This window comes from Centroberyx affinis, unplaced genomic scaffold, assembly GCF_046629955.1.
Source record: "Centroberyx affinis isolate AG114_WGS23_722 - 3 ecotype Tasmania unplaced genomic scaffold, CSIRO-AGI_Caff_v1 ptg001845l_1, whole genome shotgun sequence".
NCBI lineage: Eukaryota > Metazoa > Chordata > Actinopteri > Beryciformes > Berycidae > Centroberyx > Centroberyx affinis.
The window spans coordinates 181,542-203,251 of record NW_027280224.1 but is presented as its reverse complement, the minus strand read 5'-3'; the positions used below and the strand labels follow the sequence as shown (position 1 = coordinate 203,251).

Genomic DNA, 21,710 nt, shown 5'->3' with positions numbered 1-21,710 from the left:
TCATAAGAGAAAAACTGAAACGGTTTGGCAGATGTTTTTCATGTCTAGGTCCCAGACATCGCGCGTAATTGTAGAGCGCACGGCATAGTATGTGAAGGATGTGGCAAAAGGCATTATAAAACTGTTTGTGTCTACCAAACAAAACGTGTTCCAAATGATAAAGACGGATTCGTTCCCACAGATACTGTGGTTTCAGCCTCTCCCGGCAATGCTGAAGGCAACACTGTATTGTTACAAACTGCTACTATTTGGATAGATGCGCCTAGACAAAGACAACTCGCCAGGTGCTTGCTAGATGGTTGGAGTCAGCGCAGCTTTATTCGAGAAGATATTTCTAGGACATTAAACCTACCCGTAGTGGGGACAGAAACAATAAGACTGCACACATTTGGCTCTGTAACCTCCAAACGAGTAATTTCAAAAAAGGTTAGAGCGCGCTTGAGAAACCTGAAAACAAATGAAGCAGTTGATGTGGAATTACTAGAAACACCGAGTGTATGCTCTTCGAACATGCAAATAGCAGATGAAAAAATAAGACGATCCCTCGAAGATAAAGGCCTGCAAGTCGCTGACACTCCGGTAAAAGGCATGGAAACAGAAGGCCTTGGGATTTTAATTGGAGGAGATCAGTATTGGAATATCGTATCAGGACGCACGGAGAGACTTGACAATGGACTCGTGGCCGTGGAGAGTAAATGTGGATGGCTGATTCAAGGTACCGTGTCCATTCCTGTGATGAGCGTCACCACGGAACCTGTAGATGTGGGGATCTTTCACCTGAGTGTTGGAGAAGAACAAATTCTGGCCGATCAACTGCGCAGCTTCTGGGAGACTGAATCCTTAGGGATTCACCTGGAAACCGGACGGAGCCCAGACGCAGACACGCTACAGAAGTTCCAAGAGTCGGTAAAGTACAAAAATGGCAGATAGGAAGTTTGTTTGCCTTGGAAGGAGGACAATTTCAAATTGACTTCTAATTACAATATAGCAATGAACCGACTGAATAGTCTGGCCAAACGATTTAGGAATAATGACCAGCTGTATGAAAAATATAATCAAGTGTTTCAAGAATATATCACAGAGGGCATTATAGAAGAAGTAACTAACAGTGAAACAGAAAATCCAGTATACTATCTGCCCCATCATCCAGTGATTAAAGAAAACAGAACCACTACCAAGCTTCGGATTGTGTTTGACGCCTCTTCACATGAGAAAGACAGCCGCTCTTTGAATGAATGTCTATTAACAGGACCAAATCTAAATCCCGATCTGCTGAGCACTCTAATCAAACTAAATGACAACGATAGAGACGTGTTGCGATTTCTATGGCTCAGAGAGAAACCAGTAATTCCAGGAGATCTGAAGGTGATGATTATGAGAATGACCCGTGTCCCATTTGGTGCATCCGCCAGTCCCTTTTTGTTAGCGGCAACAATTAGGCATCACCTCAAGAAATACGAACACATATATCCAGAAGAAGTCAAAACATTAGACGAGTGTTTGTATGTAGATGATTTTATTGCTGGAGCACGGAATGTTGACAAAGCCATGGAACTGTATCAGAGGGCCAAAGAAATGATGTCAAGTGCGAGCATGAAATTATGCAAATGGAGTACAAATTCCCCAGAACTGCAAAATAAATGGGATGTGGAGCATGATACGGAACCAGTGAAAATCAAGGGCCAAACCCCACTTAAGGTTCTGGGAATAACATGGAAAACTAACACTGATGAATTTGTATTTCAAATAGATGAATTGGCCGAATATTTGCAAGACAAGCGAGATACCAAACGAGGAGTGTTGCAGTCGGCTGCACGTATCTTTGATCCCATTGGATTTCTATCACCATTCACTATACGGGTAAAGTGTCTATTCCAAGAAATGTGGGAAAGAGGACTTGAATGGGACCAAGAACTTCCGGCCGATCTGGCAAATGAATGGCATCAATGGTGCTCAGAAGTTCCTCATCTGAAAACCATATCAATTGATCGTCGTTGTGACGTTGAACTATCAGACTGTGAGAACTCAAACGCAGACTGTGTAAATAAACGTGAAATCCATGTATTCACTGATGCCAGCGAAAAGGCCTACTGTGCAACGGTATATCTGCGCTGTGTAAATGTAAAGGGGCAATGCTCTACCAGTCTAGTCGCCTCTAAAACTAAAGTGGCCCCTCTGAAAACATTGACGCTCCCTAGATTGGAATTGATGGGAGCCCTTATTGGAGCCAGACTTGGGAAATTTATCATGACAAATTTAAAAATGAAGGATACTGAGATGTACTTTTGGACTGATTCAATGATAACCTTTCATTGGATCAGGAGCAATTCTAAACAGTGGAAACAATTCGTGGCGAACAGAGTCAGTGAAATTCAAGGTTTGACCTTACCTGAACACTGGAATCACTGTGCTGGAAAGGAAAACCCTGCTGATCGCGGGACACGAGGAACCAGTGTACAAGCTTTAAAGGAGGATGATCTGTGGTGGCACGGGCCGGAGTGGTTGAAAGACTCTGATTATGGTTTGGCAAGTGAAACTGAAGTGACGATCGAAAATGATGATATTAATGAGTATGTCGTTCAGAATACACTAACTGAGCAAGAATGCATTGTTGAACCCATTCTTGAATTGGATAAGTATAGTGGACTCAGTAAGGTCCTGAGAATAACGGCCTGGATACAGCGTTTTACGCATAACGCACGAAACGGAGAAAAACGCACGGGAGGCCTGTGTACAGAGGAGATCCAGCAAGCCGAGAGATATTGGATACAGCTGAGCCAAAGAAACAGTTTCGCAAAGGAAAGCAACAATTTGCTAAATAAAAAAGAATTGGATAAACAATCGAAAATCGCTGCCCTGAGACCGTTTTTGGATGAAGATGGACTTTTACATGTAGGAGGGAGGCTGCAGGAAACCAACTGTTCATACGCTCAGAAGCATCCATACATCCTACCCGGTAATGATAAGTTTTCAGAACTTTTGAACAAGAGAGCACACGAAGAGGTAATGCATTCAGGCTTGCAAGCTACTCTCACGCAGATCAGAGAAATGTATTGGATGCTCAAGGGTAGACAAATGACAAAGAGATGTGTCCGATGCTGTTTAATCTGTAAGCGAACTCAAGTTAAAGCCGGACAACAGGTCTGCGCACCGTTACCAAGGGAACGCATAAATAAGGCCCAAGCGTTTGAAATAACTGGTGTGGATTTTGCGGGACCATTATATGTTAAACCACACAATAAAAAAGCCTACATAGCCTTATTTACCTGCGCGGTAACAAGAGCGGTGCATCTAGAACTAGTGGGAGATCTTTCTACTGATGCATTCTTATTCGCTTTCAGAAGATTTATTTCCAGACGTGGCATATGTAGCATTATCTACTCAGGTAATGCTAGGACTTTCAAAAGAGCTGAACAGGATCTAAAATCTTTGTGGACTCTGATGAAAGGAAAGGAAATACATGAAATGTTTGTAGAGAAGAGGATTTCATGGAAATACATCGTGGAAAGAGTGGCCTGGTGGGGGGGCATGTGGGAACGCCTGGTCAGATCAGTTAAAACATGCCTACGGAAGGTACTTGGACGGTCCTGCCTCGAATTTGAGGAACTCCAAACTCTGATCTGTGAAGTGGAAGCTGTAATAAATTCTCGCCCCCTTACTTATCTCCACACAGACAGCAGTGAACCCTCTCCTCTCACACCTGCTCATTTCATAACGGGACAACGGATTACTACCTTGCCTTCGTATCCAGTCAGCGATTCCAGTTTGAGCGGAACGAACGCAGTCCAACTTAATAAGAGATGGCAGTATCGTCAGAGACTGACAAATCAATTTTGGAGTCGCTGGATGAAGGAATATTTAATGGAGCTTCGTTCTGCACATCACGTGAGTCTCTCAAAACAATCTGTTCCCTTTAAGGTTGGAGATGTCGTATTGCTGTATGAAGATAAACAACCAAAGCATATGTGGAAAATGGGACGGATTGAAAAAACGTTTATGGGAAGAGATGGTAAAATCAGGTCATGTGCTATTCGACTTCCATCTCGCCTTGTCATCAGAAGACCAGTTCAACTACTTTACCCGTTAGAGGTAGATGAACATTGACTCTGGATGAGACAAGTTCATCGGGCCGGAGTATGTTGAGTCTGCGCCAGCGAGAGGAGACACCTGTGATGCCCATGACCTTATATGGACATCGGTCTTTGAGGCGGGGGTGTTTCCCATGTATATAGGCTGGGCCTTTGACGCGCGCTTTTGCGCGCAAACAATGAACTGCAAATCCTTTGTTCCACCTCCCCTTTCCCCAAAAGTTTAGGTTGTAAAATAAATAGGCAATAAATGAAAACGCAAAGCAAAGAAATGAAGTGAATGTCTTTTCTGCACTTACAGGGGGTCTTTGAGCTGGTCCCAGAAGGTGGCAGAGAATTCTTTAGGTAAGCCATCTACACCTGGAGTCTTGTTATTCTCCATACTCTGCATGGCCTTAGTTAGCTCAGTAGTTGTCAAGTCCTCCTCTAACAGGTCTCTGGCTATATTGTCAAGTTCAGTGGTTAACTGGGAAAGAAAAAAACTGATTGTGTCTTTGGATGTCTCTCTTTCTTGGTAGAGATTGGAATAGAAGGACTTGACAACGCCAAGGATATTTTGGGTGTCACACACCTCTTTCCCCTCTTGGTCTAGCACCGATTGTATACAGTGTTTTGACTTTGCCAGTTTTTTGAAAAAATACCGGGTACATTTTTCATTCTCCTCAACTTCTTGTAAGAACACCTCTGCTTTTTTCGTTAGCTAGTCTCATCATTTCCTTTTTAAGTTTAGAAATGTCTTCCCCCATATCAAAACCAGAGAGGGCAAGAAGGTAGCAGCGCTGAAGTTTACTTTGAAGTCTACCTTGGAAAGCGCGCTTCTTGGCTGCAGCCCTCTTACCCTCCAACATGAAAAAAGACCTTGATCTCTGCTTTATGTCTTCCCACCAGTCCCCCACAGATTCATACATAAACTGCAAGGATTTCCACTGTTTTAATTTGATTTTGAATTTTGACACTACATTGATGTTTTCTAGTAGGCTTGTATTCAATTTCCAGGGTCGAATTATCCCTGGAATGTCAAGGGAGCAGGTGAGTTTTGAATGGTCTGAGAAAGAGACTGGTGTTATGAAACAGTCTAATGGAATCACCCCCAATGAGGTGAAAAGGAAATCAATATGGGAGAAGGTTCTGCCATTTGACCACGTGAAACCTGGGGTTAAGGTGTTTTTAAACCTAAAGGTATCTGTCAAGTTGCAGTCTTTAATTAGGTTACCTAGTACATAAGAGCTAGCGTCCAGCCTAACAGTGGTGGTAGATGTAGACAACTGGTCCATTCTGTTGACAATGCAGTTGAAATCACCTCCAATGACAACTTCCCACCCACAGAAAACCAAAGTTTGTAGGATCTGTAAGGTCTCTAAGCGGTCTTGGAGTTCAGAGGAACAGTAGACATTGATGATCCTGAGTTTGGCCCCATTAAACTCAATGTCCACACAAAGGAGTCTGCCATCAATCACCCTTTGAACCCTTTCGATACAGAAGGATTGACCTCTGAGGAGAATTGCCACTCCAGAGGATCTATTTCTATTATCTCCTGACCAAACTGACTCACCATGTGCCCATCTTTTTTGGAAAATACTATAATTGTCCTTATAGGGAATATTGCACTCTTGTAATGGGGAATTCGCAGGGGTCAGCACAACCGGAGTGCAATGGCTGAGCCTCGCCCTGGGTGAACCAATTCAATTTTTCAATTTTTAAAAGTTTATTAGGTCCATTTCAAAGATACAACATAGCAGATATCAACATCTGTCCCTGACAATGTACATTATATTACAATTCCAAATGCAATACAGGACAATAAAATGCCATGCACTAAAAAAAACATACACTGTAATTACTGATTACATAAACATACATACAAAGATTCCATTCAAAATCTATATTGGCAATGCATTCCAAAAACTAAACCAAAATGTATAATAAAGAGCAATGCATTACAGTTCAGACAATCTTACAGTATATAATTGTTTACATATACTCATTATAAATCTAAAAAATAATTACTAGGAACCTTCCACATTTGCACTTTTTCTTTGTTGTCTTTGCATGATTTTTCCTTCAAGATGTAGTCTCTGAAAATGTTCAACATGCTTTTTATGACAACTTCTTTTGGGACACAGTACTTTTTAAATGCCCATACATTTCTGGCTTTCCACAAGCTTTCTTTTACACAATTTATAACTACCCACCATTTGTTCACGTTTGCTGGGGGTGTGCCTTGTACAAACCCATATGCTATGTCATCATAGCTCAACGGGGCCTTGTACAGGTCCTGCAGCCAGGGAAATACTAGCGACCAAACTCCTTTGGCAAAAGGGCAAGACCAAAACAGGTGGACAACAGTTTCGTCGCCACCACAAGTTGGTCTAGGGCAACTGGCACTTTGAGCGCAGTGTCTCCTCTCAAGAAAAACTCTCGTAGGCAGACACTGATGGGCGATTTGCCAGGCTAAGTCTTTGTGTGTGTTGGTCAATATATTGTTGTTCACATTAGCCCAAACTCGTTTGCATCTTTCCTCTGTCAGTGTGCCCACAGGAGCCAGTCTTGATAGCTGAGGGGACAAAACCCTCTCAACATATGCTCTTGATATTTTGTCTGGTGGGATTACTGCAAGTCCCTGTGTTAAGGTTTTGCTTACCATGCTATAGACTGGTGGGCAGCTTTCTGCATATGGCACACTTAAAGATGGTCTTTTGCCCCAGGCAGTCAGTACATTACGCCCTACCCACAGGTTTGCAAAATGGGTCCAAGTAGGGCCTTTTTCGTTGCTCAGGCAGGCTTTCAAGATAGGGGTCAAAAACATGGCTTTTAACTTCCCTTCTATCTCTGGGACTGCTTTACCCCCTTTGGCCACAGGCCTGTACATGATGTCTCTTTTCAGTTTCTCATGTTGGCTTCCCCAAATAAAATGAAAAATGGTCTTTCTAAGTGACGCCATGACCTTGTGGGGGATGGGGAAAGTGGCCGCCAGATGTGTTAAAGAGGCCAGAACTTCTGCTTTTACGACCAAGACTTTCCCAGTAAGTGAGAGCTCTCTGTCCTGCCACTGCATCAGCTTGCCTCTTAATTTTGGCAGTTTGGAATCCCAGTTACAGGACTCCATGTTTTTTCCCATCTGGACTCCCAACACCTTGATGGTGTTCTCCCTCTCTAACAGACCCAGGTCTTCAATGGGTTCCTGCCAGTTGAGGTGGAGAGTCTCACTTTTATCTTTGTTGACCTTTGTGCCTGAGGCCAAAGTGAAATTCTCACATAAGGCCAAAGTTTCCCTGACAGACCTGTTGTCAGACAAAAGCAGGGTTAGGTCGTCCATATAAATGGACAATTTTGCCTGCCTACCTGTGCTACCTGGCACTGGTATCCCTTTGATATTCCTGTTGTTCCTTAAAGCGCCGGCCAGGGGTTCAATGGCCAAGATGAACAGGATGGGGGAAAGTGGGCAGCCCTGCCGAACACCTGATCGTATATCTAAGGGGTCTGTGCTCTCTCCATTCACCATCACTACACTGTTACACCCTGTGTATAACAAGTCTACCCACCTCCTAAAGACCTGACCAAAATTTAGATGGGTGAGGACGGACTTGAGATAGTGGTGGCTAACACTGTCAAAGGCTTTCTCCAAATCCAAACCCAAGACACATAGGGGGAGATTACGATCTTGGCAGTAGAGGTAGGAGTCTCTGACTAGGGCTAGACTGTCAGACATGGACCGACCCGGGACACCACAGGTCTGGTCAATGTCTACAATCCTATCTACTATGGGTTGAATTCGGAAAAATAAGGCCTTTGACAGTATCTTGGCATCTACCCCCAACAGTGTCAGAGGTCTCCAATTCTTCAGGTCCTCTTTTTGTCCATTTTTAAACAGGAGAGAAATGGAGCCTCTCTGCAGTGATGGGGGCAGTGCACCTCTGGCAAAACCCTCTTTAAACACCTCTAAAAGGGGGTCTTTGAGCTGGTCCCAGAAGGTGGCATAGAATTCTTTAGGTAAGCCATCTACACCTGGAGTCTTGTTATTCTCCATACTCTGCATGGCCTTAGTTAGCTCAGCAGTTGTCAAGTCCTCCTCTAACAGGTCTCTGGCTGTATTGTCAAGTTCAGTGGTTAACTGGGAAAGAAAAAAACTGATTGTGTCTTTAGATGTCTCTCTTTCTTGGTAGAGATTGGAATAGAAGGACTTGACAACGCCAAGGATATGTTGGGTGTCACACACCTCTTTCCCCTCTTGGTCTAGCACCGATTGTATACAGTGTTTTGACTGTTTTGACAGTTTTTTGAAAAAGTACCGGGTACATTTTTCATTCTCCTCTAAATGTTGTATTCGACTTCTTGTAAGAAGACCTCTGCTTTTTTCGTTAGCTAGTCTCATCATTTCCTTTTTAAGTTTAGAAATGTCTTCCCCCACATCAAAACCAGAGAGGGCAAGAAGGTAGCAGCACTGAAGTTTACTTTGAAGTCTACCTTGGAAAGCGCGCTTCTTGGCTGCAGCCCTCTTACCCTCCAACATGAAAAAAGACCTTGATCTCTGCTTTATGTCTTCCCACCAGTCCCCCACAGATTCATACATAAACTGCAAGGATTTCCACTGTTTTAATTTGATTTTGAATTTTGACACTACATTGTTGTTTTCTAATAGGCTTGTATTCAATTTCCAGGGGCCTGGACGTGATCGAAGTATCCCTGGAATGTCAAGGGAGCAGGTGAGTTTTAAATGATCTGAGAAAGGGACTGGTGTTATGAAACAGTCTAATGGGATCACCCCCAATGAGGTGAAAAGGAAGTCAATACGAGAGAAGGTTCTGCCATTTGACCACGTGAAACCTGGGGTTAGGGTGTGTTTAAACCTAAAGGTATCTGTCAAGTTACAGTCTTTAATTAGGTTACCTAGTACATAAGAGCTAGCGTCCAGCCTAACAGTGGTGGTAGATGTAGACAACCGGTCCATTCTGTTGACAATGCAGTTGAAATCACCTCCAATGACAACCTCCCACCCACAGAAAACCAAAGTTTGTAGGATCTGTAAGGTCTCTAAGCGGTCTTGGAGTTCAGAGGAACAGTAGACATTGATGATCCTGAGTTTGGCCCCATTGAACTCAATGTCCACACAAAGGAGTCTGCCATCAATCACCCTTTGAACCCTTTGTATACAGAAGGATTGACCTCTGAGGAGAATTGCCACTCCAGAGGATCTATTTCTATTATCTCCTGACCAAACTGACTCACCATGTGCCCATCTTTTTTGGAAAATACTATAATTGTCCTTATAGGGAATATTGCACTCTTGTAGAAGGAATATGTTACCAGTACCACCGTACAAATGGTCAAAAACAGTCTGGCACTTAACAGGGTCATTAAGGCCTCTGGTGTTGAGGGTAACAATTGAGAGGCGGGCCATGAGGGGTTTGGGGGGAGAGGTAGTCAAGGGTCAAGACTGGTATTTGCCTTTTCCGAAGGGACCTTCACCTTTTTCTTTTTCTTTTTTGGCTGGGTACGCCAGGTGCTGTCCTCCGCCTCTTTCATTTTAGAGGCAGAGGAGAAGGCACTCAGGCACTGGGGGTCAAGGAAAGAGGCAGAAGTGGATAAGAGGGGAGGCCATACCTCTAGGTCCTGTTGCGTAAGGGAGGAGGAGTCTCCTGATGTCTCCTGTTGGCGCTTCTGGGATGATATCTGGCACACTGGTGAGCTGTCCAAGAACAGGGGCAGGGACTGAGGCAGTTCCTCAACCACCTCCAAAAACTCCCTAGAATCAGGGATATCGGGGCGGCCTTCTGGGGTTGGTGGGAGGTCAGCCATCATGACCTCCAGGAGGTCTCTGCAATCCTTGGCAGAAATGGCAGTGGAATTTGCAGGAGCGGGTTGCTGAGCTGCTAGAAGGTCATCCTGGGTCTCTGTAGGCTCCTGGGTGTTTGATGACCGAGTCAGGCGGTTGGGGCTGAGGGGCAGCGAGAAATTTCCGTCATCCCCTGGAATGTCAGCTGGATCGGCGCTCCAGTCCAACGGCTCACCCCTGCTGATCTGCCTGGGTGTCTGCTCCTCATTTTTTGATGGAACTCTTGCGATGACAGTAGGAAACTCCACTTGGTCCTCCTGGGCTAGCTCAGCTTGCTGGTTGTGGACCACTGGTACCACTGGCTGAGCTGCAGAGGCTGGTTTCACTTGCTGAGCATCAAGGGTTAATACTTCCTGCTGGGCATTGGAGGCTGGTTCTTCCCACTGAACATCATGACTTGATTTCCCTTCCTCGGGGGCGGGCTGATCCTCTGCCATTGGTTCTGCTGTTTGGTAGGGGTCTTGCTGCCGTGCTCTATTGGCATAGGATTGAGGACAACCTCTGAAAGAGTGCGTGTTGGCTCCACAGAGGTTGCATCTCATAGGCTGGACACAGTTCCTGGTGGAATGGTTAGAGTTCTTGCAATTTCTGCAAAAAGTGGCATTGCAATCTGCTGCTAGGTAGCTAAGGGAGCCGCACTTTCTACAATCCTTGGGCTGGCCTTGGTAAAAAACATGGCCTCTAACCGGTGCCAGCTGTATGGTGGAGGGAAGGTGATGGGGTTGTCCGGTGTTCCCCTCACGTCTAAGCCGTATGTAGAAACGGCGAGCCCCAGTCCAGATCCCATCCTGATCTCGCAGCTCCATACCTCTCATAACAGTACAATGATAGGATAGCCATGTCTGTATATCTTCTGTTGAAGTCTTTTCCGAGTACATTATCACTGTAACTGTTCTGGCATCTCTTTCAGAAAGTGGAGTAAGGGTGATTTTCTCCAGTCTTGGGTTTTTTCTGGTGGAATCGTTCAACACACTGTTCGAAAAAGGTGAAAGTAGCAAAGATGACCTCAAAAACTTTTCTACCTGGTAGCGCAAATATGTAGTCCAGTTGTGCAGCCAAGAAACTAAGTTCTGTCTGTAGGATCTTTCTGCTGAACTGCAAACAGTCCATCTCCAGATTTTCCTGTAGTTCAAAGCGGACAGCATTTCTTCTTGTCCCAATTGAAGCCATTGCAGATGTCAGGATTAAACGAGGATCTTGGCGCTAGAAGCAGATGAATAGGTCACTGACCAAGGTTGATGCCTCGTCAAAAGCGGTGGCCCCAAGAAATACTGCGGTCAAGCCACACATACTTCTGAATTCGGCTCCTACTCTGATGAAGGTATCTCCCCTGCCTGGGTGAACCGCAGACATACCACTCTGGCTCAGGGTGCGTACAATGAATCGTCACAGAGTCCACGCGGAGCCTTTAACAGCAGCAGCTCATCCTCATTTTGTACCACAGCCGCTGACAAGTTGAAAACAGAGCTGCAATTTGACTAGGATACATGGTACGCACGCTACTTCTGTTTAGGTTTTTCTCTTTTTCCCATCATGCATTGCTCTACCAAATGACACGAAACTGGATCCAAAACCACTTGGGGACGTTTCTAAGTCGGAAGAAGCAACGGCAGCCTAGCAGCAATTGCAACAAAGCCAAAAAGCACAGCGTGCCCGCAAGGAAAGTCACTTCACTTCACTTCACTTCACTTCAACAAAACATCAGGGGAGAGCGCGAACGCAGTCCCCCACTACCAGAAATTATGCAGTCGAGATTCCCACATTTGGGGAATTCGCAGGGGTCAGCACAACCGGAGTGCAATGGCTGAGCCTCGCCCTGGGTGAACCACCTTCTTGATCATGGTATCTCCCCTGCCAGGTAAGTATGAGTTGCGCATGTCAGGGATGGGGGAGGCATCCGCAGACATACCACTCTGGCTCAGGGTGCGTACAATGAATCGTCACAGAGTCCACGCGGAGCCTTTAACAGCAGCAGCTCATCCTCATTTTGTACCACAGCCGCTGACAAGTTGAAAACAGAGCTGCAATTTGACTAGGATACATGGTACGCACGCTACTTCTGTTTAGGTTTTTCTCTTTTTCCCATCATGCATTGCTCTACCAAACGACACGAAACTGGATCCAAAACCACTTGGCGACGTTTCTAAGTCGGAAGAAGCAACGGCAGCCCAGCAGCAATTGCAACAAAGCCAAAAAGCACAGCGTGCCCGCAAGGAACGTCACTTCACTTCACTTCAACAAAACATCAGGGGAGAGCGCGAACGCAGTCCCCCACTACCAGAAATTATGCAGTCGAGATTCCCACATTTGGGGAATTCGCAGGGGTCAGCACAACCGGAGTGCAATGGCTGAGCCTCGCCCTGGGTGAACCACCTTCTTGATCATGGTATCTCCCCTGCCAGGTAAGTATGAGTTGCGCATGTCAGGGATGGGGGAGGCATCCGCAGACATACCACTCTGGCTCAGGGTGCGTACAATGAATCGTCACAGAGTCCACGCGGAGCCTTTAACAGCAGCAGCTCATCCTCATTTTGTACCACAGCCGCTGACAAGTTGAAAACAGAGCTGCAATTTGACTAGGATACATGGTACGCACGCTACTTCTGTTTAGGTTTTTCTCTTTTTCCCATCATGCATTGCTCTACCAAACGACACGAAACTGGATCCAAAACCACTTGGCGACGTTTCTAAGTCGGAAGAAGCAACGGCAGCCCAGCAGCAATTGCAACAAAGCCAAAAAGCACAGCGTGCCCGCAAGGACCGTCACTTCACTTCACTTCAACAAAACATCAGGGGAGAGCGCGAACGCAGTCCCCCACTACCAGAAATTATGCAGTCGAGATTCCCACATTTGGGGAATTCGCAGGGGTCAGCACAACCGGAGTGCAATGGCTGAGCCTCGCCCTGGGTGAACCACCTTCTTGATCATGGTATCTCCCCTGCCAGGTAAGTATGAGTTGCGCATGTCAGGGATGGGGGAGGCATCCGCAGACATACCACTCTGGCTCAGGGTGCGTACAATGAATCGTCACAGAGTCCACGCGGAGCCTTTAACAGCAGCAGCTCATCCTCATTTTGTACCACAGCCGCTGACAAGTTGAAAACAGAGCTGCAATTTGACTAGGATACATGGTACGCACGCTACTTCTGTTTAGGTTTTTCTCTTTTTCCCATCATGCATTGCTCTACCAAACGACACGAAACTGGATCCAAAACCACTTGGCGACGTTTCTAAGTCGGAAGAAGCAACGGCAGCCCAGCAGCAATTGCAACAAAGCCAAAAAGCACAGCGTGCCCGCAAGGACCGTCACTTCACTTCACTTCAACAAAACATCAGGGGAGAGCGCGAACGCAGTCCCCCACTACCAGAAATTATGCAGTCGAGATTCCCACATTTGGGGAATTCGCAGGGGTCAGCACAACCGGAGTGCAATGGCTGAGCCTCGCCCTGGGTGAACCACCTTCTTGATCATGGTATCTCCCCTGCCAGGTAAGTATGAGTTGCGCATGTCAGGGATGGGGGAGGCATCCGCAGACATACCACTCTGGCTCAGGGTGCGTACAATGAATCGTCACAGAGTCCACGCGGAGCCTTTAACAGCAGCAGCTCATCCTCATTTTGTACCACAGCCGCTGACAAGTTGAAAACAGAGCTGCAATTTGACTAGGATACATGGTACGCACGCTACTTCTGTTTAGGTTTTTCTCTTTTTCCCATCATGCATTGCTCTACCAAACGACACGAAACTGGATCCAAAACCACTTGGCGACGTTTCTAAGTCGGAAGAAGCAACGGCAGCCCAGCAGCAATTGCAACAAAGCCAAAAAGCACAGCGTGCCCGCAAGGACCGTCACTTCACTTCACTTCAACAAAACATCAGGGGAGAGCGCGAACGCAGTCCCCCACTACCAGAAATTATGCAGTCGAGATTCCCACATTTGGGGAATTCGCAGGGGTCAGCACAACCGGAGTGCAATGGCTGAGCCTCGCCCTGGGTGAACCACCTTCTTGATCATGGTATCTCCCCTGCCAGGTAAGTATGAGTTGCGCATGTCAGGGATGGGGGAGGCATCCGCAGACATACCACTCTGGCTCAGGGTGCGTACAATGAATCGTCACAGAGTCCACGCGGAGCCTTTAACAGCAGCAGCTCATCCTCATTTTGTACCACAGCCGCTGACAAGTTGAAAACAGAGCTGCAATTTGACTAGGATACATGGTACGCACGCTACTTCTGTTTAGGTTTTTCTCTTTTTCCCATCATGCATTGCTCTACCAAACGACACGAAACTGGATCCAAAACCACTTGGCGACGTTTCTAAGTCGGAAGAAGCAACGGCAGCCCAGCAGCAATTGCAACAAAGCCAAAAAGCACAGCGTGCCCGCAAGGACCGTCACTTCACTTCACTTCAACAAAACATCAGGGGAGAGCGCGAACGCAGTCCCCCACTACCAGAAATTATGCAGTCGAGATTCCCACATTTGGGGAATTCGCAGGGGTCAGCACAACCGGAGTGCAATGGCTGAGCCTCGCCCTGGGTGAACCACCTTCTTGATCATGGTATCTCCCCTGCCAGGTAAGTATGAGTTGCGCATGTCAGGGATGGGGGAGGCATCCGCAGACATACCACTCTGGCTCAGGGTGCGTACAATGAATCGTCACAGAGTCCACGCGGAGCCTTTAACAGCAGCAGCTCATCCTCATTTTGTACCACAGCCGCTGACAAGTTGAAAACAGAGCTGCAATTTGACTAGGATACATGGTACGCACGCTACTTCTGTTTAGGTTTTTCTCTTTTTCCCATCATGCATTGCTCTACCAAACGACACGAAACTGGATCCAAAACCACTTGGCGACGTTTCTAAGTCGGAAGAAGCAACGGCAGCCCAGCAGCAATTGCAACAAAGCCAAAAAGCACAGCGTGCCCGCAAGGACCGTCACTTCACTTCACTTCAACAAAACATCAGGGGAGAGCGCGAACGCAGTCCCCCACTACCAGAAATTATGCAGTCGAGATTCCCACATTTGGGGAATTCGCAGGGGTCAGCACAACCGGAGTGCAATGGCTGAGCCTCGCCCTGGGTGAACCACCTTCTTGATCATGGTATCTCCCCTGCCAGGTAAGTATGAGTTGCGCATGTCAGGGATGGGGGAGGCATCCGCAGACATACCACTCTGGCTCAGGGTGCGTACAATGAATCGTCACAGAGTCCACGCGGAGCCTTTAACAGCAGCAGCTCATCCTCATTTTGTACCACAGCCGCTGACAAGTTGAAAACAGAGCTGCAATTTGACTAGGATACATGGTACGCACGCTACTTCTGTTTAGGTTTTTCTCTTTTTCCCATCATGCATTGCTCTACCAAACGACACGAAACTGGATCCAAAACCACTTGGCGACGTTTCTAAGTCGGAAGAAGCAACGGCAGCCCAGCAGCAATTGCAACAAAGCCAAAAAGCACAGCGTGCCCGCAAGGAACGTCACTTCACTTCACTTCACTTCACTTCACTTCAACAAAACATCAGGGGAGAGCGCAAACGCAGTCCCCCACTACCAGAAATTATGCAGTCGAGATTCCCACATTTGGGGAATTCGCAGGGGTCAGCACAACCGGAGTGCAATGGCTGAGCCTCGCCCTGGGTGAACCAATTTCAATTTTTAAAAGTTTATTAGGTCCATTTCAAAGATACAACATAGCAGATATCAACATCTGTCCCTGACAATGTACATTATATTACAATTCCAAATGCAATACAGGACAATAAAATGCCATGCACTAAAAAACAACATACACTGTAATTACTGATTACATAAACATTCATACAAAGATTCCATTCAAAATCTATATTGGCAATGCCTTCCAAAAACTAAACCAAAATGTATAATAAAGAGCAATGCAATACCGTTCAGACAATCTTACAGTATATAATTGTTTACATATACTCATTATAAATCTAAAAAATAATTACTAGGAACCTTCCACATTTGCACTTTTTCTTTGTTGTCTTTGCATGATTTTTCCTTCAGGATGTAGTCTCTGAAAATGTTCAACATGCTTTTTATGACAACTTCTTTTGGGACACAGTACTTTTTAAATGCCCATACATTTCTGGCTTTCCACAAGCTTTCTTTTACACAATTTATAACTACCCACCATTTGTTCACGTTTGCTGGGGGTGTGCCTTGTACAAACCCATATGCTATGTCATCATAGCTCAACGGGGCCCTGTACAGGTCCTGCAGCCAGGGAAATACTAGCGACCAAACTCCTTTGGCAAAAGGGCAAGACCAAAACAGGTGGACAACAGTTTCGTCGCCACCACAAGTTGGTCTAGGGCAACTGGCACTTTGAGCGCAGTGTCTCCTCTCAAGAAAAACTCTCGTAGGCAGACACTGATGGGCGATTTGCCAGGCTAAGTCTTTGTGTGTGTTGGTCAATATATTGTTGTTCACATTAGCCCAAACTCGTTTGCATCTTTCCTCTGTCAGTGTGCCCACAAGAGCCAGTCTTGATAGCTGAGGCGACAAAACCCTCTCAACATATGCTCTTGATATTTTGTCTGGTGGGATTACTGCAAGTCTCTGTGTTAAAGTTTTGCTTATCATGCTATAGACTGGTGGGCAGCTTTCTGCATACGGCACACTTAAAGATGGTCTTTTGCCCCAGGCAGTCAGTACCTTACGCCCTACCCACAGGTTTGCAAAATGGGTCCAAGTAGGGCCTTTTTCGTTGCTCAGGCAGGCTTTCAAGATAGGGGTCAAAAACATGGCTTTTAACTTCCCTTCTATCTCTGGGACTGCTTTACCCCCTTTTGCCACAGGCCTGTACATGATGTCTCTTTTCAGTTTCTCATGTTGGCTTCCCCAAATAAAATGAAAAATGGTCTTTCTAAGTGACGCCATGACCTTGTGGGGGATGGGGAAAGTGGCCGCCAGATGTGTTAACGAGGCCAGAACTTCTGCTTTTACGACCAAGACTTTCCCAGTAAGTGAGAGCTCTCTGTCCTGCCACTGCATCAGCTTGCCTCTTAATTTTGGCAGTTTGGAATCCCAGTTACAGGACTCCATGTTTTTTCCCATCTGGACTCCCAACACCTTGATGGTGTTCTCCCTCTCTAACAGACCCAGGTCTTCAATGGGTTCCTGCCAGTTGAGGTGGAGAGTCTCACTTTTTTCTTTGTTGACCTTTGTGCCTGAGGCCAAAGTGAAAATCTCACATAAGGCCAAAGTTTCCCTGACAGACCTGTTGTCAGACAAAAGCAGAGTTAGGTCGTCCATATAAATGGACAATTTTGCCTGCCTACCTGTGCTACCTGGCACTGGTATCCCTTTGATATTCCTGTTGTTCCTTAAAGCGCAGGCCAGGGGTTCGATGGCTAAGATGAACAGGATGGGGGAAAGTGGGCAGCCCTGCCGAACACCTGATCGTATATCTAAGGGGTCTGTACTCTCTCCATTCACCATCACTACACTGTTACACCCTGTATATAACAAGTCTACCCACCTCCTAAAGACCTGACCAAAATTCAGATGGGTGAGGACGGACTTGAGATAGTGGTGGCTAACACTGTCAAAGGCTTTCTCCAAATCCAAACCCAAGACACATAGGGGGAGATTACGATCTTGGCAGTAGAGGTAGGAGTCTCTGACTAGGGCTAGACTGTCAGACATGGACCGACCCGGGACACCACAGGTCTGGTCAATGTCTACAATCCTATCTACTATGGGTTGAATTCGGAAAAATAAGGCCTTTGACAGTATCTTGGCATCTACCCCCAACAGTGTCAGAGGTCTCCAATTCTTCAGGTCCTCTTTTTGTCCATTTTTAAACAGGAGAGAAATGGAGCCTCTCTGCAGTGATGGGGGCAGTGCACCTCTGGCAAAACCCTCTTTAAACACCTCTAAAAGGGGGTCTTTGAGCTGGTCCCAGAAGGTGGCATAGAATTCTTTAGGTAAGCCATCTACACCTGGAGTCTTGTTATTCTCCATACTCTGCATGGCCTTAGTTAGCTCAGCAGTTGTCAAGTCTTCCTCTAACAGGTCTCTGGCTGTATTATCAAGTTCAGTGGTTAACTGGGAAAGAAAAAAACTGATTGTGTCTTTGGATGTCTCTCTTTCTTGGTAGAGATTGGAATAGAAGGACTTGACAACACCAAGGATATGTTGGGTGTCACACATCTCTTTCCCCTCTTGGTCTAGCACCGATTGTATACAGTGTTTTGACTTTGCCAGTTTTTTGAAAAAGTACCGGGTACATTTTTCATTCTCCTCTAAATGTTGTATTCGACTTCTTGTAAGAAGACCTCTGCTTTTTTCGTTAGCTAGTCTCATCATTTCCTTTTTAAGTTTAGAAATGTCTTCCCCCACATCAAAACCAGAGAGGGCAAGAAGGTAGCAGCGCTGAAGTTTACTTTGAAGTCTACCTTGGAAAGCGCGCTTCTTGGCTGCAGCCCTCTTACCCTCCAACATGAAAAAAGACCTTGATCTCTGCTTTATGTCTTCCCACCAGTCCCCCACCGATTCATACATAAACTGCAAGGATTTCCACTGTTTTAATTTGATTTTGAATTTTGACACTACATTGTTGTTGTCTAGTAGGCTTGTATTCAATTTCCAGGGGCCTGGACGTGGTCGAAGTATCCCTGGAATGTCAAGGGAGCAGGTGAGTTTTGAATGATCTGAGAAAGGGACTGGTGTTATAAAACAGTCTATTGGGATCACCCCCAATGAGGTGAAAAGGAAGTCAATACGAGAGAAGGTTCTGCCATTTGACCACGTGAAACCAGGGGTTAGGGTGTGTTTAAACCTAAAGGTATCTGTCAAGTTGCAGTCTTTAATTAGGTTACCTAGTACATAAGAGCTAGCATCCAGCCTAACAGTGGTGGTAGATGTTGACAACCGGTCCATTCTGTTGACAATGCAGTTGAAATCACCTCCAATGACAACCTCCCACCCACAGAAAACCAAAGTTTGTAGGATCTGTAAGGTCTCTAAGCGGTCTTGGAGTTCAGAGGAACAGTAGACATTGATGATCCTGAGTTTGGCCCCATTGATCTCAATGTCCACACAAAGGAGTCTGCCATCAATCACCCTTTGAACCCTTTGTATACAGAAGGATTGACCTCTGAGGAGAATTGCCACTCCAGAGGATCTATTTCTATTATCTCCTGACCAAACTGACTCACCATGTGCCCATCTTTTTTGGAAAATGCTATAATTGTCCTTATAGGGAATATTGCACTCTTGTAGAAGAAATATGTTACCAGTACCACCGTACAAATGGTCAAAAACAGTCTGGCACTTAACAGGGTCATTAAGGCCTCTGGTGTTGAGGGTAACAATTGAGAGGGGGGCCATGAGGGGTTTGGGGGGGAGAGGTAGTCAAGGGTCAAGACTGGTATTTGCCTTTTCCGAAGGGACCTTCACCTTTTTCTTTTTCTTTTTTGGCTGGGTACGCCAGGTGCTGCCCTCCGCCACTTTCATTTGAGTGGCAGAGGAGAAGGCACTCAGGCACTGGGGGTCAAGGAAAGAGGCAGAAGTGGATAAGAGGGGAGGCCATACCTCTAGGTCCTGTTGCGTAAGGGAGGAGGAGTCTCCTGATGTCTCCGGTTGGCGCTTCTGGGATGATATCTGGCACACTGGTGAGCTGTCCAAGAACAGGGGCAGGGACTGAGGCAGTTCCTCAACCACCTCCAAAAACTCCCTAGAATCAGGGATATCGGGGCGGCCTTCTGGGGTTGGTGGGAGGTCAGCCATCATGACCTCCAGGAGGTCTCTGCAATCCTTGGCAGAAATGGCAGTGGAATTTGCAGGAGCGGGTTGCTGAGCTGCTAGAAGGTCATCCTGGGTCTCTGTAGGCTCCTGGGTGTTTGATGACCGAGTCAGGCGGTTGGGGCTGAGGGGCAGCGAGGAATTTCCGTCATCCCTTGGAATGTCAGCTGGATCGGCGCTCCAGTCCAACGGCTCACCCCTGCTGATCTGCCTGGGTGTCTGCTCCTCTTTTTTTGATGGAACTCTTACGATGACAGTAGGAAACTCCACTTGGTCCTCCTGGGCTAGCTCAGCTTGCTGGTTGTGGACCACTGGTACCACTGGCTGAGCTGCAGAGGCTGGTTTCACTTGCTGAGCATCAAGGGTTAATACTTCCTGCTGGGCATTGGAGGCTGGTTCTTCCCACTGAACATCATGACTTGATTTCCCTTCCTCGGGGGCGGGCTGATCCTCTGCCATTGGTTCTGCTGTTTGGTAGGGGTCTTGCTGCCGTGCTCTATTGGCATAGGATTGAGGACAACCTCGGAAAGAGTGAGTGTTGGCTCCACAGAGATTGCATCTCATAGGCTGGACACAGTTCCTGGTGGAATGGTTAGAATTCTTGCAATTTCTGCAAAAAGTGGCATTGCAATCTGCTGCTAGGTGGCTAAGGGAGCCGCACTTTCTACAATCCTTGGGCTGGCCTTGGTAAAAAACATGGCCTCTAACCGGTGCCAGCTGTATGGTGGAGGGAAGGTGATGGGGTTGTCCAGTGTTCCCCTCACGTCTAAGCCGTATGTAGAAACGGCGAGCCCCGGTCCGGATCCCATCCTGATCTCGCAGCTCCATGCCTCTCATAACAGTACAGTGATAGGATAGCCATGTCTGTATATCTTCTGTTGAAATCTTTTCCGAGTACATTATCACTGTAACTGTTCTGGCATCTCTTTCAGAAAGTGGAGTAAGGGTGATTTTCTCCAGTCTTGGGTTGTTAGGTTTTTTCTGGTGGAATCGTTCAACACACTGTTCGAAAATGGTGAAAGTAGCAAAGATGACCTCAAAAACTTTTCTACCTGGTAGCGCAAAGATGTAGTCCAGTTGTGCAGCCAAGAAACCAAGTTCTGTCTGCAGGATCTTTCTGCTGAACTGCAAACGGTCCATCTCCAGATTTTCCTGTAGTTCAAAGCGGACGGCATTTCTTTTTGTCCCAAATGAAGCCATTGCAGATGTCAGGATTAAACGAGGATCTTGGCGGTAGAAGCAGATGAATAGGTCACTGACCAAGGTTGATGCCTCGTCAAAGCGGTGGCCCCAAGAAATACTGCGGTCAAGCCACACATACTTCTGAATTCGGCTCCTACTCTGATGAAGGTATCTCCCCTGCCAGGTAAGTATGAGTTGCGCATGTCAGGGATGGGGGAGGCATCCGCAGACATACCACTCTGGCTCAGGGTGCGTACAATGAATCGTCACAGAGTCCACGCGGAGCCTTTAACAGCAGCAGCTCATCCTCATTTTGTACCACAGCCGCTGACAAGTTGAAAACAGAGCTGCAATTTGACTAGGATACATGGTACGCACGCTACTTCTGTTTAAGTTTTTCTCTTTTTCCCATCATGCATTGCTCTACCAAACGACACGAAACTGGATCCAAAACCACTTGGCGACGTTTCTAAGTCGGAAGAAGCAACGGCAGCCCAGCAGCAATTGCAACAAAGCCAAAAAGCACAGCGTGCCCGCAAGGAACGTCACTTCACTTCACTTCACTTCAACAAAACATCAGGGGAGAGCGCGAACGCAGTCCCCCACTACCAGAAATTATGCAGTCGAGATTCCCACATTTGGGGAATTCGCAGGGGTCAGCACAACCGGAGTGCAATGGCTGAGCCTCGCCCTGGGTGAACCACCTTCTTGATCATGGTATCTCCCCTGCCAGGTAAGTATGAGTTGCGCATGTCAGGGATGGGGGAGGCATCCGCAGACATACCACTCTGGCTCAGGGTGCGTACAATGAATCGTCACAGAGTCCACGCGGA

General features: G+C 46.6%; 8 non-coding genes and 1 pseudogene across 8 annotated transcripts; all 9 read right to left on the bottom strand.

Annotated features, from left to right (window-relative positions):
* Positions 1 to 11,623: 11,623 nt before the first annotated feature.
* On the bottom strand, positions 11,624 to 11,787 carry LOC139652895 (U1 spliceosomal RNA). The gene has a single exon (XR_011695931.1). It is a non-coding gene; the product is annotated as a U1 spliceosomal RNA (small nuclear RNA).
* A 380-nt stretch (positions 11,788 to 12,167) lies between these two features.
* LOC139652894 (U1 spliceosomal RNA) lies at positions 12,168 to 12,331 on the bottom strand. Its single transcript, XR_011695930.1, has one exon. It is a non-coding gene; the product is annotated as a U1 spliceosomal RNA (small nuclear RNA).
* Positions 12,332 to 12,711: 380 nt separating this feature from the next.
* On the bottom strand, positions 12,712 to 12,875 carry LOC139652893 (U1 spliceosomal RNA). The gene has a single exon (XR_011695929.1). It is a non-coding gene; the product is annotated as a U1 spliceosomal RNA (small nuclear RNA).
* Positions 12,876 to 13,255: 380 nt separating this feature from the next.
* LOC139652892 (U1 spliceosomal RNA) lies at positions 13,256 to 13,419 on the bottom strand. The gene has a single exon (XR_011695928.1). It is a non-coding gene; the product is annotated as a U1 spliceosomal RNA (small nuclear RNA).
* Positions 13,420 to 13,799: 380 nt separating this feature from the next.
* On the bottom strand, positions 13,800 to 13,963 carry LOC139652891 (U1 spliceosomal RNA). Its single transcript, XR_011695927.1, has one exon. It is a non-coding gene; the product is annotated as a U1 spliceosomal RNA (small nuclear RNA).
* A 380-nt stretch (positions 13,964 to 14,343) lies between these two features.
* On the bottom strand, positions 14,344 to 14,507 carry LOC139652890 (U1 spliceosomal RNA). Its single transcript, XR_011695926.1, has one exon. It is a non-coding gene; the product is annotated as a U1 spliceosomal RNA (small nuclear RNA).
* Positions 14,508 to 14,887: 380 nt separating this feature from the next.
* Positions 14,888 to 15,051, bottom strand: LOC139652889 (U1 spliceosomal RNA). Its single transcript, XR_011695925.1, has one exon. It is a non-coding gene; the product is annotated as a U1 spliceosomal RNA (small nuclear RNA).
* Positions 15,052 to 15,446: 395 nt separating this feature from the next.
* Positions 15,447 to 15,583, bottom strand: LOC139652917 (U1 spliceosomal RNA; annotated as a pseudogene).
* A 5,871-nt stretch (positions 15,584 to 21,454) lies between these two features.
* LOC139652886 (U1 spliceosomal RNA) lies at positions 21,455 to 21,618 on the bottom strand. The gene has a single exon (XR_011695923.1). It is a non-coding gene; the product is annotated as a U1 spliceosomal RNA (small nuclear RNA).
* Between the last annotated feature and the right edge of the window lie 92 nt (positions 21,619 to 21,710).